This window comes from Aythya fuligula, chromosome 10 (assembly GCF_009819795.1).
Source record: "Aythya fuligula isolate bAytFul2 chromosome 10, bAytFul2.pri, whole genome shotgun sequence".
Classification (NCBI taxonomy): domain Eukaryota; kingdom Metazoa; phylum Chordata; class Aves; order Anseriformes; family Anatidae; genus Aythya; species Aythya fuligula.
The window spans coordinates 1,663,164-1,675,319 of NC_045568.1; the positions used below are offsets into that span (position 1 = coordinate 1,663,164).

The following is a 12,156-nucleotide window of genomic DNA, read 5'->3' on the forward strand; positions in this document are numbered from 1 at the left end:
ACAGCTTGATTAATGATGCTACAGTTAGTTTCTCATACAATAAGCATGGCATAAGTATTGTAAGCGTCAGTTGTTGGGCCGAGATTCAAGTTGATTTACTACTCTTCTCCGCTAACAAACTGCACAGAAGGTTAAAAAAAAAAAAAAAAAAAAAAAAAAAAAAAAAGCATACATACTGTGAAGTGCTTTTTTTTTTTTTTTTTTTAATTAATTTTAACTGTAGACAGCTCTGCTATTTTAGCTAAAAGCTGGAAGAAAAATGTAAAGAAGCTACTGATAGCTAATCAGGAAAACAGCATGACTTTTAATAGTCTATTTAGAGCAACAGACTGCAAATTACTTTAATGATGTATCAAAGACTCACCATGTCAGCTTGTATTTCTAATTTATATATTTTTAAACAAAAAATGATTGTAAGCAATACATAGCAAGGAGCTGCTGTACAACACACAAGAAGTAACATTCAGATGTGGAATTCTCCATTCAGGCTGCACATCCCAGTGCATCGACATGCACAACACCTGAGCAGTGCCGGTTTCCCTTCCAGGTTCATTGTAGGAGGAGGTTTTCGCGGATGTACTTTCAACTCTAAATGCATATTAAGTTTTGTTGGTGAAACAAACTCTTACAGGTGTCTTCAACAAATAAACTCTTACAGGTGTCTTCCTTCTCTGGAGATATTCAAAGCCTGTCTGGACGCCTACCCGGGCAACCTGCTCTAAGGAACCTGCTTTGGCAGGGGGGTTGGACCTGATGATCTTTTGAGGTCCCTTCCAACCCCTTCAATTCTATGATCCTGTGATTCAAGCATTTTTTCAGCTGTCATTAGATTTTTCTATAGCTAAATAATTTTAATTGATCTTTCCATACAGTCAGTCTAAAATTGTTTTTTATCAAGGAATTATAAACTAATTGAACTAACAAATATAATCCATAAAAGCATGGTAAATTACTTCAAGAAACAGCAGTAAAAATAGTTTAGTACAGTTTACAGTAAAACGGCAATACCCATTTTATTTTCTTCCTTTTATGCACATGCAAGATGCCATGCAGGTGAAGAGATAAGCAATGCAAATACATCATTCCTCTAATCCAGTGTGCATCAATCAAAGACCACACGTACCAAATGTGTGTATGTAACCAAAACTTAATGCAATGCTTAAATTGTACTCTCTCCACTCAGCAAGCCAACACACAAGCGCTGTAATGAAGGGCAAACAGTCAAGAAACAAATCCGAGATACAGCGACATGCTGTGGACTTGTTTCTGTTCAGCATAGGAAGTTACACCTGGGCTCCCATATGGTTCATTGCCCTGAAACAATCACGAATTACTCATCCAGAGTCAGCATTAAATGATGTACCTGGCTTGGTGCATCCAACAAATAATCATTATGAACGTAAGAATAGCCATATCAGATGAACACAGTAATCACCCACACAGCATCCTGCAGCAGATGCACGGACCATAACAAGGAGTCCACAGGAATCAAGTATATATTTATATATTCTCCCAAAATATTCTGCCAGGCAACAGGAATCTGATTTAAGAACTTCAAGACAAAAATAGTATTTGCTTAATATTTAATACTCTTTGATAGACTTTTCCTGTGTGCATTTACCTAATTGCTTTTTGAACTTACACACTAGCATCAGTAATACCCCATGACAAGGAATTGCATAGATTAATTTTGTCTAATGAAAATATCTTTGAATTGAATTTCATTCAAAGTTCTTCTACTATTCTGTTAAGAAAAACAGTGAATAACCTCTCCATCACTTTCCTTGTCAGTGATTCTATACAGCTCTCAAGCCACCCTTCCCTCCTTTTCATCTCTATTGTATGCTAGTTATGCCTGTCTTAGTTTTCCCCCAAAAAGGTGTCCCATTCCTCTCAGCAGATTACACATTTGTCTCTCTACCTTTCTTCATTCTACTGAATCCTTATTGAGATGGAAAGACAGATCTACATGTTTTTCAAGATTTAAGCCTAACATAGATTAACAGTACAGCATAATAACTTTTGTTCTCTGTTCCACCCCCAGCAAACCTACCATCACCTTTGCCCCTTTTGGCTTCCAGCCTGCGTAAAGAGTGATTCTATAGGACTTGGTTTAACCACCAGACTTGTTCTTTTGCTGTAAGTTAGCAGGTAATAAGAAAATGAGAAGGACAGAAGAGAAAGAAGACATTGCTTTCTCCTTTTGTGGCATTTGTAGTAGTGTATCCCCTTGAAAGATACAATTTCTCAGCATACTCCCAAAGTTTTCCTCACTGTGAGCTAACTGATAAATGATAATGGAAATGGATAAATGGACACAGATCAAGACTGGAAGTGTTACTTGTTGAACTGACCCACTTCTTGCAAAGCCTGCTAGCAACAGCTCAATGTTGCAACTTCAACTTTGCAGAGTATTGCTGTAGTGTAGCTCTTCACTCTTCTGGTTTCTGATGAACTCTAACAGTCATCAGAAGGAACAAGGAGATGCATGAACTCGCTCATACATAATGTATTAGGATATACTGATCAACTGTAAAATTTACATAATATGTCACTTTCCAATTGTAAGGCATACAACCAAATGCACATTTAAAATTGTCCTTGGTCACATGAATATTATTCCATTTAACTGCATTCCCTGAAGAAGCTATTGCTTTCAGTACTAATATTAAGCTAATGAAAGAAAGGCATGTTTTTTAAATCTTCCTTGTTTTATAACAAAATATGCCATCCCAAGGAGGAACACTGTTTTCATTTATTTTTTAAACCTAAAATTTAAGATTTCAAGAATTAGAAGGGCTGAAGTAACACAAAGAAATATTTTTAAACTCCTTTTAAATCTGTTCATCTTTTCATTCACTAACTCACACAGCTGAAGGAACTCAGCCCGCAACACAACTAAGTTGCTTGGTCTTATTCCCATTTCTGTAGAAATATAGCTTGAACCCAGGAACAAGCAGTGAAGGATTACAATTATTTTTTTAATACTTTTTTTTTCCCCAATTTTTACTGCATTTCTGCCTGTCAAACCTGTGCTCTAGAACTCAGGGCTTAAGAAAATAAAGAATTAGAAATGACTCAACATTAAGATGTCCAATTTAACATTAGACTTTACGCAGTTACCTAGGCCAGAAGTGTTTGTTGATTTTCACACCCCACCAGCTTTTTTGTTTGTTTGTTTTAGGAACATGACACTGATACCATTTTTATTTAATTTTCATGTTCAATGCTGATTATTAAACTGGCATTAACTAAGGGGATACTTCATGTGGGGAAATATTTCATTATTGGGTTAAACATAGAAAACAGTTGCTACTTAGAACTGAGAACAATCTTCTAATGGCAGAGCAGATGAATTTTCATATAATAGAAACTAATCATGTGAGACATTGATGCATTTGAGTTCTTCCATGTTTCTGCAAAAAGTATCATAATCAAAACTTCAGAAAATCCAAAGCAGGAATTCTAGATGTACTTTTAGAATCCCACAATAACTGGCTTCCAATTTTGGAGGGGAATCCTAGCTAAATCTTGACAATTACATTAATATAGGAAACAAAAATCAGTAAGTCATTGATTCACATTATCCTGATTTGTCAAACCGAGCAATAATTCACAAAGCTGTCTTGAATCTCTTTTCTCTACATGTAGCATTTCTGTGATGACTTAAATATCTTCCTGCAGGAAAACTGGAGATACAAAGGTTGACTAAAGAAAGCTTCTTCAAGCCACATATAAATATTATAAATATTCTCCCTTCTGCATATATATATATATACATACATGCATACTATCTGTAATTCTCTCTAGTCTGCAGAAACACTGATATATATATATACACACACACATATATACATATAAGCAGACTAGGGAGAGTTACAGACAGTATGTGCCTGGAAAAAGCATTTGGCCTTCCTGAGTTAATAACTGTCAAATATAAACATTGCTTTGTTGTCTTAGTTGTCTAATCAGATTCCAGAATAATTCAACTTTGGGGAAAAATACAATTTTTTTTCCTTAAGTCATCTTATTTTAGAAGAGGAAAAAATTTCAAAGATCAGTCTCATGAATTTTCTATATGAACAGATGTCTGTTTTAGCAGATTTATACAGTCCCTTTAACTTGCAGTTTATTCATCTCACTTCAAGATTTTATTTATGTTTGTTTTTAAATAGGGACTGTTGAGATCACTTTTCAAGCATAGAATAAATTGAGTATTTCATTTTAAACTGTCATAGGAATGTTGATTTTTTTTTTGTTTTAAGTTTTTAAAAGCACTGGTGCTTTGTAAGCTCAATGGTTTTGTGCACACAATGTTATATTACACAGAAGATATTTTTTATGTAACAAATCTATGAAATCTATGAGTAGTTCCTATTTTTTGTCAAGCCCAAGAGCTTTTTCATATTTTTAGAACCACTTGTTGTTTGTTCTTTCATCTTCACACCACGCAAGAAAAACAAACAAATGGAAATAGGAGATTCTACAGAGCAGGTCAGCACTGCAACAATCCAGAAGGCAATAAATTCATGATGGAGGCAACACTATGGAGAAGAAACAGAAACTTCATGCAAGTGGAAGCAGTAACTGCATACTTTGCCTACAGCACAGTTCCCATCCTTGTTGAAGTAGTACTAGGCTAAATTTAATACTGGGAATACAGCCACATACTCTATCAATAACATCGTTTGGAATCACACCTGATATTCCCAGGTAGAACCATCCAAGGAAGTCTGGTAAGGGGTGTGCTTTCTCTTTTGAAGAACACAAAATTCTAATAGAGAAAACTTCCCAATACACTGCTTCCTAGCAGTGATCAGAACGGCAAAAAAGGTCAGTGCCTAAACAGTCTCAACATCACTGGAAGAAAATATTTCCATTACCAGACATGTGGATTCCTTGTACAAATAGCACAGGAACTGCAGGAACCCAGAATACTAAGACTTCTACTTCTGGATTTGTGCACAGCAAAGTCGCTGCCTGTCTGTACTTTCTGTACTGTCTGTACTGTCTGTACACAAACTTCTTTACAAAGAGAGCAGAACAGCAATAATAGGTTTGCTCCCAGGGAAATTTGGGGTACTCCCCCTACCATCGGTCAGGCTTTTCACTGGGGAAAGCTCAGAATGGACTCAGAAATATTTTTAAAACTTCACAGAAATGGAATGATATGCTAGAGACCACAGCACTTCTGGAGAATAATGCTTTGGGATAAATTGGATTTAAGTTATAAGTGATAACAGACCCTTCTGTACACTCCAAAATATTAAACAGTATATCAACTATGCATAGTGAAATAAAATTGAAAAAAAAAATAAAGTGAAAAAAAGTGGAAAAAAAAAAACAATGGCCTAGTACAAAAGATAGCAAGCCAATATAGCTAGATCTAGCTTTTCAAAATATAATTAATTTGAGAAGCCTCTTCTAAATTTCAAACCATGTTAAATGAGCTGAAATCCTTCACTACTTTCTCAGAACTGATCCTAGCAGACTGCCTTGAAGGTTAATCCCTTTGTAAGGCTCGGACAGAGAATGTAAGAATGTCTATGCTCTATACTTTTCAAACACTTCCCCTCAATTTTCAAGTACTTTACAAATACTCATGTCCATAACCACAACAGAGATAAGGAAAAAAATTAATAACCAGAAATAAATCACTTACACAAAATCCTAGCTGAATCTCCTATTCACTAGCTGCAATCATTGTGTGTCAACTAAGATCTAAGACTAAGTATTCTGTCTCTCAAGACAGAATACTTCACAAGAAGAAGAGGTCAAGAATGTGGATGCCCAGGTGAGGAGAGAAATGAAGGGAGAAAATAAGCATAGCCTGGTGCTTCTATGCACCTTCTATGCTACCTTTCCACCATAAAAAAAAAAAAAAAAAAAAAAAAGATAATCACCACACCTCCAAAGCAAGCCTTACTTCTCTCATACACTGCAATGACTGTAAAGTCAGTTACAATTCCATTATTCAATAACTGCAGTACAATAAAACATTACACCCTGTAAATTTTAAAGTATGTGAAAGATATTACATAGTTAAACAGAAACTGAACTGCAAAGAGAAAGCAAGACCAGATAATTCAAGATTCTCATTTTAAATCAAAAGAATTATGCCACCATTTTTTCCCAAAAGACAAGTAAATATAAATAAATATATATATTATATAAATATATTAATATTAACATATTAATTATTAATAATATATTAATTGTATTATTTTATTATATAAAATATAAATAATTATAAAAAATAAAAATATAAGCTACAAAACACTTTTTTTTTTAGTTCCCATTCTTTTCTGAAGAGTTCCCTTTTTTATCTTTCATTAACAAATTGGTAAATTGATCTTCACACTTTGAATCAACAGGCAACATTTGATGTACATACTCCTAATTTATTCTTTCCTAAGAAAATTTTAGAGCTTGATAGTGACAATGCTAAATTCTTCCTGTATAAAAAACAAAGCAACACACATAAGGGACAGTAATTCTTTCCTTAGAAGCCTGATGAGTTCAGGAAGCTTTTTAGTTTCCAGAATCCAGAATCTAACGTATGGCACTGTCAGAAACTGAAGATAATGGAAGGACAACAGGAAAGACCCCTCGATTAAAAAAAAAAAAAAAAAAAAAAAAAAAAAAAAAACTGAAACTTTTAGATGTATGTGGTGATGAAAAAAGTGAGGAAGAGAAAATATGCTTTCAAACGATCAAGGTGCGTAATTTACTTCAGTTACTAAGTAACAGTAAATCTAAAACAATACTTTAAATGACATTGTCTTTTTTCTTATGTTAATGACAATTACATAATTCAGCCACTAGTTTATCAATTCATATATAGGCATCAGTATAATTTTCTTTTTTTATTCACAGGTTTTCAAGGTGAACAGCTAATAACCTGCAATAAGTTAAATTACTCACACAAGATTAATGGCATTGAGCGTAGAGTATAACAATTTAGCGCTGTAATCCTTCATAGGATATACAGGTGAATGAACACGATAAAAAGAAATCTGACAATGGGCCTTGGGACTGGCGTGCACATGACACAAGGAAGTAACTTAACCTTGGGCTTGCTCTTTGGAATAAAAGATGTTCAGTATGGAAAACACTCATGAACAGAACATGCATTTGCCTGTGCACTTTAGATCATCTATCTAGCAGCTAACAGCAATGGAACACAGCCATCCTGAGAAGGCAATTCTGTGCTGCTACCCAGAAAAGCGCATAAAAGTACCTATTCCACCACTATTAACACTGGTTGTTGATTTATTTTTTTTTTAATATATAAAGTAAGTAAGATATATATTTTTAATATATATCTTACTGATATGTAATAGCTGAGCATGCTATTTCAGTAAAACAAAACAAGTAACGTTTAGATCAAGCAATTTTTAAATTTGATAGAAAAATTTCAGAGCCTTTTGCAAAGTCCAGTGAAGTTGCATAATTTTTAGTGACTTTAGTACCCTCAGATGAGCTTCATACACAATTTAAAAGGCTGTTTCTCCATTTCCTTTCATGACATAAGTCATTCCTCAAAAACCTCATTTGTATAGAAGTTTCGATTCACAAAACATTGCTGTGTCTGGGGCAGAAGGATCAGTGAGCACTGGAACTTGCGCAAAGTAGCTCACATTGTGTGGTCTGTCCTGCTCCAGTCATGCCTCACCATACAGATGCTTTTACATGGAAACAAAAAAAGTGAAACACTTTTCCCTTCCTCAGAAGTGTTCTCATACATCAAGTCACATACAATAAAAGTAACGAATCCTGTTCTTCATTTAAACATTACAGGCAAAATACTACATTACAGACAAAATATAATGTGCTTACATGAAAATCTACAGAACGTTAGTCTTGTCTGATTCTCAGCAATAAAATCCAGTATCTTTAAATACTTGATTTGCATTCAACTATCCCAGTACACGCAGAACTAGAATTCTGTTCTGTGGGATTTGAATCCCACATTTCTAAACTTATCAAAGTCTTCTCTCTCTCATGAGATTACAGAATAAAATCCAGTAAAAAGAATATAATTTTAGGCAAACAAAAAGCCAGTCACTGTTAAATATTATAATCATAGATATTACTAAAAACAAAGCTCCATTTAGGAATATTTAAACTTAACATTTATAGTTTTCAGATCATATCATACCAAAGATTTGAATTTCTACTATACAGTTTAACACTACTTTATGTAGAAAATTGACAAGAGATTTAGATTTCAGAGTCAATTTTCATCTCTAATACATTTCAATAGGAAAAATATTGGCATAGTGATACATACAATCTGTTTTGCATACATTACTTCCCCACATGGCTTTCACTAAGAATTCAATGGTCAGAAAGGGATACCTGAACGAATGATCCCATTTTCCAATTTGTAATGAGGTATGAATACTCCAACATGAAATAATTTTTCAAATAGTTTTTCACATATTTCAGGAGCAATATTCAGGACACCATTAACTACAGTGTAGAAATCAATGCAAGCCTGGAAGACAGATACTCCCATAATAAAAGAGAATCTCTCACTTTGTAGCAGCTAACTGCCCCTGAAAAGATGCGATAGCACTTCTTGGGTATTTACTTCTTCAAGTTAATCTGTATATAAATTCCACTAGGCACTGAGCTTCATTTTCCCTGTCCTCTGGGGAGTCAGTTTTCGGGTCTTTCTCTTACAAATTAAATTTAGAGAACAGATAGCAAGTATCTTTTGCTCAAATCAGCTCTGGGACTTCTAAAGCTATTCGACAAAATGGCAGCAAGAACTTGAAAAGCATTCACCAGATCGTTACTACCTCACCTGCAAGCAAGGTACGTCACCCACACTGATAAATAAGCAGCGAACAGTTCTGGATTGTTGCTTGGGATGAGAAACTACAGGAAGAAACATTGTTTACTCCAAGTGTCCTTTTCCACTTATTTTCTGTATCCCCCTACCTACATAACCCTGTCAGAATTTGCCACTTCCTTTTCAGATTCATTATGAAGTATCAGTTCTTAAGTCAGCTAAATTCAGCAACTGTTAATTCACCTTCATTGGACAGCAGACTAGCAGGAGTCCACTGTCTCTCTCTGTACAAGAAGGCAGCATTCTTCCTCACATTCTCCGGAAGTTAACCCAACTGTAAAAATTGGCTGCCCCTAATTATCTGCTGTCTCCTTACCTAGTAACAGTCTCCAGTAGGAATGCAAGAACTGTATGTATATGCCCATATATATATGGGCATTCTTGCTTCTCTTGCTTCTTCCCTTGCTTCTCTATATTAAGTCTCAAAGCAGATGAGATAATGTTGTGGTTTCCATTCCTCAGTAGCCCAAGCATTTTTAAAAGTCCATCCTTTCACTTCTTCATCCCCAACCAATTCCCACCATTGCAACTCCTCAGCACAACACTAACATACTCAGAAGAATACTTTCTGCTGGAAGTGGGGAAGAGGAGAGTTATGAAAACCATTTCAAATGTGGCCAAGCAACTTTCTTACAGAGGAATCAATTTCTAAAAAAAACAAGTACAGCGTGCATTATCCGGGTATTCATTACCCAGGGACATCAAAACAACAAAACCTCAATATGCCAACAGAGGCAAGTAAAGAAGCAAGAAGTAAAGAGCTACAGGCCAAAGCACGGGTAAACCTGACAGCTATGCCAAAGTTAGCGTATCAATTGGTGACTCAGAATATAGTCTCGTTCTCAGTACATGTCAAATAGCAACAGCATTTTTAGAGACCACCAAATGCAGAGAAAGAGATATTACAGAATTAATCCCCACTCTGCAGTCATGTTCAAAGCTGATAATTTTCTTTGGAATCATACAGAACATCTAAAATGACATTTTGGTCAAAGTACTGAGCGGAGTGATGAAAACAAGGTTGGTTGCCTTTTGTTCGGAAAGCAAATGCTGTCATTTTTATTGCTTACAGCCCACTTTATAGACCAAAATCCCACTTTAAGCAAAGGAGCTAACCAATTTGAGCACTGAGTTCTATGGTTGTCAAGCTGTTGAGGGAAAAGGGCAATTTTCAGATGTTTCGTGATACTAGTCTGGCTTGGTTTATAGCTAAAATAGCAAGAGTGATTTTCAATATTTGATCATTCACAAATTTATCTTCTCTATTTAATGTCTTAGTCTTTTTTAACCTGGTAAATTTAAAAGTGCCTTCAAAAGTTTCTGCAATAATTTGATTTCACTGAGCCAGAATCATGTCAAGGCAAACATTTCAAGAACCTTGCACTGTGGATTTCCCCAGTTCCGTCTGAAAATTAGTTCTACACAAGCCTAAAGTAGATGCTTAATTAATATTACACTTCAGTTAATCTTTTTCCATTTTGCAACTGTTACGCATTTGAACTATTTATAGTCAAGTAACTCACTCACTAGAATATACATTACCAGTAGGTACTTGGTTTCCTTCTTGTGTCATTAGTATTTTTAGTGAGACTACTCAGAGCACTCTGTGATCCTGCTGAGGACTGCTAGCTGTTCCATACAGGTCCTCGCCACTTGCTTCCACAAAGCAGGCAGACATGCTGAAAATGCAGATCAGGAAATAAATGTTAATGTGTTTTTTGTTATTCTTAGCTCCTGCCTTCGAAAGAGTCTTAATAAACAGACTTTGCAGCTCTGGTTGTGCTAGAGTCACTGAGATCACTTTCATGTAACATCATTTATTACTGTTAGAACCTTTAAACAAAAAAACACAAAGTGAGAATAATTTCTCTTTCCTGGGAAATTAAAGGCAAACTTCCTTATGCTTGCACCTCATTCCAAATAAGCAGAAATAGTTCTTGAGAGGCCAATAAGAAGATGTGTATGTATTTTTACCACTGCATAATAAGTTGTACTGTACAAAGCCATTTTTAGTGAAGAAGCTGGTACAGAATAACTAGAGATTTTAAAACTCAGCCTCTGGTTTATTCCATATTTCTTCCCACAGAAGTGTCTGGAGAATAGCCAAGTATTTTTTGCTCTGTTTCGGCTCATGATACCACCATGGAAAAGGGACTGAGCTCCCCAAACAGCCTGTCAAACTGAAATGCTATGATTTGCTAATGGCTGTGATCTACAAGTATAAACTAATGAACATAATGAAGCCACACATTCTCTGCTATTCACTGTGTAAGTAATGGAAGCAATTACTTTCAATTTCTGGTCACTGTTAGCAAACATACAGATCCTTGAAGATTGCAGACTCATTCTTATGCTTTATCAGCCTCACAGAAGAACGTGGCCACATTATCATTTGAAGAGGCCTAACAATGTTGGGGGATATATTCAAATGCTAGTTGTATATTTAATAGGCACATGTACAGCATCAATAGATGAAATGTTCACGTTTTTCCATGAATACAAAATACACTACTAGCAAGAACATCAAGTTAGAGCTGAAATAACACTCAATATGCATAAAATGAATAGGAAGGACATGAACCACTCACAGAATAAAATGGACAAAGCAATAGAGTTTGTAAACGTAAATCTGCATAGTGAGCAATACAGTTTAGGCCTCTAAAAATTATTGACAGCTGGGAGCACTACAGAGCAAGTTTGCTTAGATCCCTAGCAGCAGGAGAAAAGCACCACGCTGCTGCTTGCAGAACTCTCCCGTAGGCTCAGGACCAGCACTGATGGCATCTGGAGGAATAATGCACAGCCTTAGCCCTCGGGGTGTCTTGGTTGGATGCAGGATTGGGTATTACTGTAGAATTCTTTGATGCTTTCAAGAGGACACAGCAATTCCCAAAAGGAAAGTGACTAATAAACATCACAGCACTGATCAAAGACATTGTTAGCTTTGTGGTTGATTTAGCTTTATGTGAGATGTAAGTGCTTTACTGTCTGCAAGAGCAAATGAAGACCTGATATGAAAGAAGTCTGGAAGGGATGAGAGATTACATAGCCAGAATCACAATGAATGGTGCGTTAGCACATGTATTACCCAAAATTCATGGGAAACCTAACAACATCTCACCAATTCCTCCCCTGCTATTGCAGATGCCCTATAATAATCATTCTTGATCCTATGAAAAGCAAAGAAAATAGAGATCACCATCTATTACATAGCATTTGCGCTTCTACTAGCTGTTTGGGAAATCAGTTACTTTGCATTCATAAATAAATGCTAGAAAGTGCATGGAGTTGATTTT

The 12,156-nt window shown here is 35.5% G+C and overlaps 1 protein-coding gene across 8 annotated transcripts in view; it reads right to left on the reverse strand.

Annotated features, from left to right (window-relative positions):
• CACNA2D3 (calcium voltage-gated channel auxiliary subunit alpha2delta 3) overlaps positions 1-12,156 on the reverse strand; it is a 518,406-nt gene that overhangs the window by 427,698 nt on the left and 78,552 nt on the right. The window contains exon 1 of one of the 8 annotated variants that reach the window (XM_032193910.1): positions 10,403-10,503. The exons of the other annotated variants lie outside the window; for them this stretch is intronic. The gene's annotated coding sequence lies outside the window, so the exon portion shown is untranslated. Of the gene's footprint in view, positions 1-10,402; positions 10,504-12,156 lie in introns of those variants that run through there. 8 annotated transcript variants of the gene reach the window in all.